Here is a 6,875-nt window from a genome sequence, read left to right on the forward strand (position 1 = left end):
CGACCACAGAAAACAAAACTGTCGATGGCCCGTACCGATAACCTGCAAGACCAAGACGAGTCGCAAACATATTAATATATCGGCCACCGATTGACAACAATACTACATCTATAATATATTATATAATATTACGTCACGGTTGTAACGAAGCACATTCATAATAATAATAATATGCACAACGGACGTATCTAATGCGGCACTATTACCTGTCCGCGTTTGCACTGTGCGAGGACGCGTGATTTAGGCGTGAGGCGTCGTCCGGAAAAAGTTCCTATATAAACGGCTCTTGTATTGCCAACGAAACTGATGTGTCGCCGATAAAAAAAACTCGACCGACGCATAAACGATTAGTGATGGGAAAAATAATTCGAACATCAAAAGGAATGGTGCATCGTCGGGCGGCTATGAATTTTACGCACCAAAACGATACGTGGACTAATATCGGACTTCATGCGTGGTGATTTTATAAAGTCCACTGTCGGCACGAGTCGGCTCACATATCTGTCTCGTGCATCGTGAACACCGTGGCTTACAACGACCGCATCCGCTCCCCACGCTCGGTAGCATATAAACGAATTAAAGGTCATAGGTCGCAATCAATGAAAACAAAACCGTCGTATGTCGGTGCCCGATGGCCACTATATCAATAACCGAGACGAGTCACATACATATTATTCATATTATTAGAGTTAGGATGTTGATGACTTTGGCATTTTTTTCCACAATTCTTTTACAATGCTATTCTAGATAAAAATTTGATATGATATCATTATATATCGGCCACTGATTGACAACAATACTATATTTATATAATATTACGTCACGGTTATAACGAAGCAGTCCATACTAATAATAATATGCACAGCAGACGTATCTAATACAGTAATACGGCACAATTACAAGATGACCTGTCCGCGTTCGCACTGTGAGGACGCGTGATTTAGGCGTGAGCCGACGAGTCGTCATCCGAAAAAAGTGCATATAAAGGCCGTATTGACAACGAAATTGATGTAGTAGTGTCACCGAAAAAAAAATTCGACCAACGCACAAACGATTGGTATATTGGTAATGGAAAAGCAAAGCGAACACCAAAATGAATGGTGCATCGTCGGGCAACTATAAATTTTATACGCACCAAAACGATACATGATTTTTGACTTGAGTGTACCAATTACTCAAGTACTCATCACTCAATCAACACTAACTGATTTATATTAATCTATATAATGAACTAATATACATTATATTATATGTATATACAAAATACAACAATTGTAACATAGTATACCTAAATATGTTAACCTATACTATATGCTAACTTATAATCGAACACTTTTGGTTATTAATGATTTAAAATGGTTGCTATTATTATACCAAAACACATAATTCGTAGGATATAGAAATTATCTATACACTAATTCTGTCATATTTAGAGAGTAAAAAGGGGTAACCCACAAAAAATGTTACTTTATTCCATGCCTGAAACCCATTTACACAGCGATAGCACCTCTTACCTACCCACACCACTCGCAAATTTTATCCAGTTTCTGATGAGATACTCATACAAAATTTTACCCAGGTTTGAACGCAAAACCCACAAGCCACCATATTTTTTACCCGGTTTTGAACTCAAAATCAATAACTAGTTAATGTTTTGTTCCTTGTTCTGCACAATTACAGATACAAAACTTACAAACAATTGCACACGATTTTTAACGAAAAATCTGTAACCTATAATATTTATTTAAGTTTAGGTACCCAACAAGTTTTAACTAATTTTTGAACTTATAATATAATGTGATTAATAGTTATTTAGCGTCTGCAGCAGCTTCATTTATTTTTTTTAAACGCTAAGACATTAGCCAGACACATTTAAATTCAATACTAATAAGCCGGAAATGAGTAAACGCCGTACTAAGATAAAATTGAAATTATAGATATAAACCAATTAACACCTTCTCATTAAATGTATCATTCGATATTTATTTGTTTTTATAACCTATATATTACGACATTACGTATTACTTATTATATTGGCATTGGCGTATAAGATGCATTTTTTTTAACATTTTAACATTTTTTTACATTAGCAGGGAATCGTAAGTTCTTACACGAGAGTAACAGGTAAACAATTACATACGCTAATTCCTACATGAATGATATGTAATTTTCTACTTGGTGAAAAAAAGGTACGTATATTGTATATATAGGTTAGTTTTTTACGGTAAAAAATGGTAGGTATACATACGTTCATACACGGTGGAGGACAGGTACGATGTAAAAAAATATACTATATTTTATATCATTGTAAGTTATCAAACTGGTGATACTGTCTTACAACAATTAAAATATCATAAAACATTTCATTTTCATATACATTTTGTGTAATATATCAATATAATAGTTATTGAAATTTTTAAATTATTCTAAGTAAATACCTACATAAAAATAAGAACTAAGAAGTCACACACAAACAAAAACCAATCAAAAATATGTCGAAGAAGAAAATTTTATAAATGAAAAAATTGTAGAGTATTCAACACACAAAAACCAATAGGGTTATATTAAACATTTATAAGCTTACGAAACAAACCACATAAAACATAATTTTTTTTTTAAATTTTTTTATTATAATAAATCATATGTACATGATTTTACTGTGCCCCTAAAAATGTCCGGACGAGCCCCATCGTGTGCGTGTTTAGGATTGTACAGGTATATCTGGCATCATTTATTTATGTTCTATCGCAAAATATGGTAATGATGGGATGGACCGAATATAGAATGTTCGTGTTGAATAATGTTGACTGTGCGCATGGGCAGACCTCGTGATACACTTTAACAATTCGCGTACGGAACAGATCTGTCACCGCCGTTAGAGAAATCTACAAATATACAACGAAAATGAAATCATTATAATAAACTAACGATTACTATAAAATATGACGGGCGGTTGACAATCGTTACCGACGTTTGGAATCTAACGATGCACTATTGTAATATGCAATCGTTATAAACGTTATATGATTATTATTTTATTGGTCACACATATAAGTATACATTAATAGTCTTCTTGATTGACCTATGTTTTTTGACGGTCCATACAGCGGCTATTGGTACGCACGTGGACAACGACTAGGACCCAATAGTGATGACTACGTTAGCGACGACGTATCGATGGCAAAGTCGGTACGGGGTGAGTTACTTGGAATAAAATTGTCAGCAGTGTCGACTCAGCTGCTGTTTCCGGGTACGGTGCAGGTGCGCGAGATCGGCGGCGATCGGATACAGACAGCATTACCACCGACAGGACGATAGCCGATACAGATCAGGACCTGTGCGGTGGCTGTCCGCAGACTAACTGTACCTCTTTTACGTCTTCGAATCCCGACGGCAGATTCCTGTCCGCAGTATTTTACACGTGTATATTCACCGTCATCGTAAACTATATACATCCATTCGCCGTACCCGTACGTTAAGGTCAACACGCATCACGTAAAATAAACGTGCCCATCGTGGTAATTTTCAGTCAAGGAGAAAAAAATATATTAATGTATATTAATGTGACAGTGGCTGTATGATTTGAACAAAATCTCATCGGTGTCCCACAATTTGTCAATGTGCGGTAATTTTTTTTTTAATATTTTTATCTTTCATTATATTTTAGTTGTGTAAAAAGATGATAAAATCCCCGAAGAGTAAACATAAAAATAAAAAAAGTAATAGTAGTACTAGCATGCTACTTTACAGATATTTTGCAGGATTTGGTTAAAATATATTAAATTATAATAAAATACGACTATATTATAATAAATGAATAAAGAATAGGTTACGACGGTTTTTGAGCCAAAAATTGGAAAATAAGTGTTTTCAATATACACGTAAACTTGAAATAAAACAATAAATGGAGTATACAAGTATACTCACATATAAATAAAATGTCATAATGTAGGATACAATTTCGGTTTATGCGTGGTCGGTTGTAAAATATGCTTAAATCTAAGACACAATTATTAATAATATCGTATTATATTATAGTCAGTTTTCGTCCAACCAGCCTGAAAAATTATATTTATTTTCATTGTACCTACACTCGTCTGCAAAGAACGTTTTGTTATTCTTCAATTATTATTGAGATCATATACCGATATACCTACACGTTGTCATTTTTATCCGATATTATTGGTATACAGACCATTACATATCCATTTCAATAATAACAAAGAATTTGATTTCATTGATGTTGACTGATTAGTGGATCAGATATTTTTTGTTTGAAATCTAGCAGTTTATTTGTTTTTATTTTTTATCTTTAATAGAAAAAGAAAACTCTGTTCACGTCAAATACTGTTAAATGTATGCTCATGTAAATTTGCTGCATTCTATTTAAATATTCGATTAAAAACTAAATTTACGTAATTTACGAGGGAAGCGTACTCGCGATTCCTCTAAAAATGTTATAGTGTACATATGGGACCGCCGGACTTTATTTTTATATCAACAAAATCACGAAAATCCGAATTTTAAACACCTAAGTCAACTACAAAAACCATTCTGATATGCAGGTTTTTGCGGTGAAGGATTTACTTTTGAACTTTATACGCTTTATTACATGAATTGTCAAACAATTTACGACCAAAATAACATGAAATAATCGATATATTTTTTTTTAAATCATTTTTTTGTATACGAATTGATAAAATTCATTAAAAATTAAGCAGCACCTGATTATACATTGCTATTATGATAAACAATGTAAAAGTATAACTAATGTATCTATATAAACAGCTTATATTAATTTTTTTGAAATAAAAAGAAGGTAGGCAAACTAGAAGATGAGGAAAATTATATAAAAAATTAATATATAAGGAAAAAAATGTAAATAATTAAACAAATTTTTTCAATGTTGCAGATAATTTTAAGAGCATTATTAATTCCACTCAATGATGTATTGTTGATTGTTTTTGAAAATAAATAAGTTAATTATGATAACCAACATTTCATTGTTCAGTTTAGATTAAAATATTTTAAATCTGTCCGAGCCATTAACAGTTAAATGTCTTTATAATTTTATATATATATGTGTTAGGTTAGTAGAATGTATACTATTTCGGTGTACATGCCACATGGAGACGTGGGCGCGGAAAGTTAATAACCTCTCATATAAAATAATTTTTTACTTTTCATAAGACTTGTTAGCTTGTAGTTGGATATGGAGGATTGTGATCTATAAAAATTAGCCCAAATTGGGACGGATATGAACCTCTCAACCCGCATTCCCCGCGAGAACACCACTAAAGGAATTGTAAATCCAGATCGAATGCATATCAAAAACTGCACCTTACATTGAGTGACCGTTAAATCATACGTTTATACACACGCGGTTATGCAAATACGACGATATTCGTGTAACGGCGCACTTATTTCACGCCTATTCGAATTGGTTTCGACAATAAACAAGCAGTAGCAGTGTGGACTAATATCGGACTATTCGGACTACACGCGTGGTGATTTTATAAAGTCCACTGTCGGCACGAAACAGCTCACACATCTCGTGCATCGTGAACACCACGGTTTAAAACGACCGCATCCGCCCGCGCTCGGTAGCATAAAAACGAATTATTAAAGACTGCGGGTCGCGACCACAGAAAACAAAACTGTCGATGGCCCGTACCGATAACCTGCAAGACCAAGACGAGTCGCAAACATATTAATATATCGGCCACCGATTGACAACAATACTACATCTATAATATATTATATAATATTACGTCACGGTTGTAACGAAGCACATTCATAGTAATAATAATATGCACAACGGACGTATCTAATGCGGCACTATTACCTGTCCGCGTTTGCACTGTGCGAGGACGCGTGATTTAGGCGTGAGGCGTCGTCCGGAAAAAGTTTCTATATAAACGGCCCTTGTATTGACAACGAAACTGATGTGTTACCGATAAAAAAACTCGACCGACGCATAAACGATCGGTATATTGGTGATGGGAATAAAGTAATTCAAACACCAAAAGGAATGGTGCATCGTCGGGCGGCTATGAATTTTACGCACCAAAACGTTACATGGTTTTGACTTTTGAGTGTACCAAATAATAGTACACTCATCACTCAATTAACACTAACTGATTTACATTAATCTATATCATGAACTAATGTACATTATATTATATACAGTAGCTTCCGCTTGATATGGGCACGTCGGGACCGGATCATCTTGCCCATTTTGACCACATTAACCGGTGCCCATATTAGACGGAATCCACTGTATATACAACAATTGTAACATATACATGTTACATTTTACATAATATTACCTATTATGTATTTTAATTAAATAATTAAAAATTCTACTATATTATAAAATAATATGATTTATTATAACTTATAACTCACCGGTCCATAAGGGTTTATAGTAACTTTACCTGTACAAGTTACTTTCGATCACTTCCAACAAATATTTGAATTATTTATTCTTAAAATGGTATAATCATAACCACATTTAATAATTTAAGATTTAGTTTTGGTTCATAGTGTGTCTTAGAGTGTAAATGTTACGCCCTACTGTGTCACCAAACCCATGTCTCATATTGATTGCGACCACGATTCACGATCTAAAGTTTTGAGTAATCTAATTTAATCTTATCTAGTTATCTTGTAAAATATATTTTCCGGTTTATTCATACTGATATACTGTACAAAGTGACTGCGGTTTTGCAACTTAAACAATAGATAGTACAAAACCAAAGTGTCCGTTTACCATATTATTATACCCACCTATTAGTGGCTGTTGTCTGTAATAACGCAAGTCACAATAGGTTGTAATTTCCTGAAATGTGATTTACATGTGACACTATAGTTAT

The sequence above is a fragment of the Rhopalosiphum maidis genome, chromosome 2 (genome assembly GCF_003676215.2).
Source record: "Rhopalosiphum maidis isolate BTI-1 chromosome 2, ASM367621v3, whole genome shotgun sequence".
Classification (NCBI taxonomy): Eukaryota; Metazoa; Arthropoda; class Insecta; order Hemiptera; family Aphididae; genus Rhopalosiphum; species Rhopalosiphum maidis.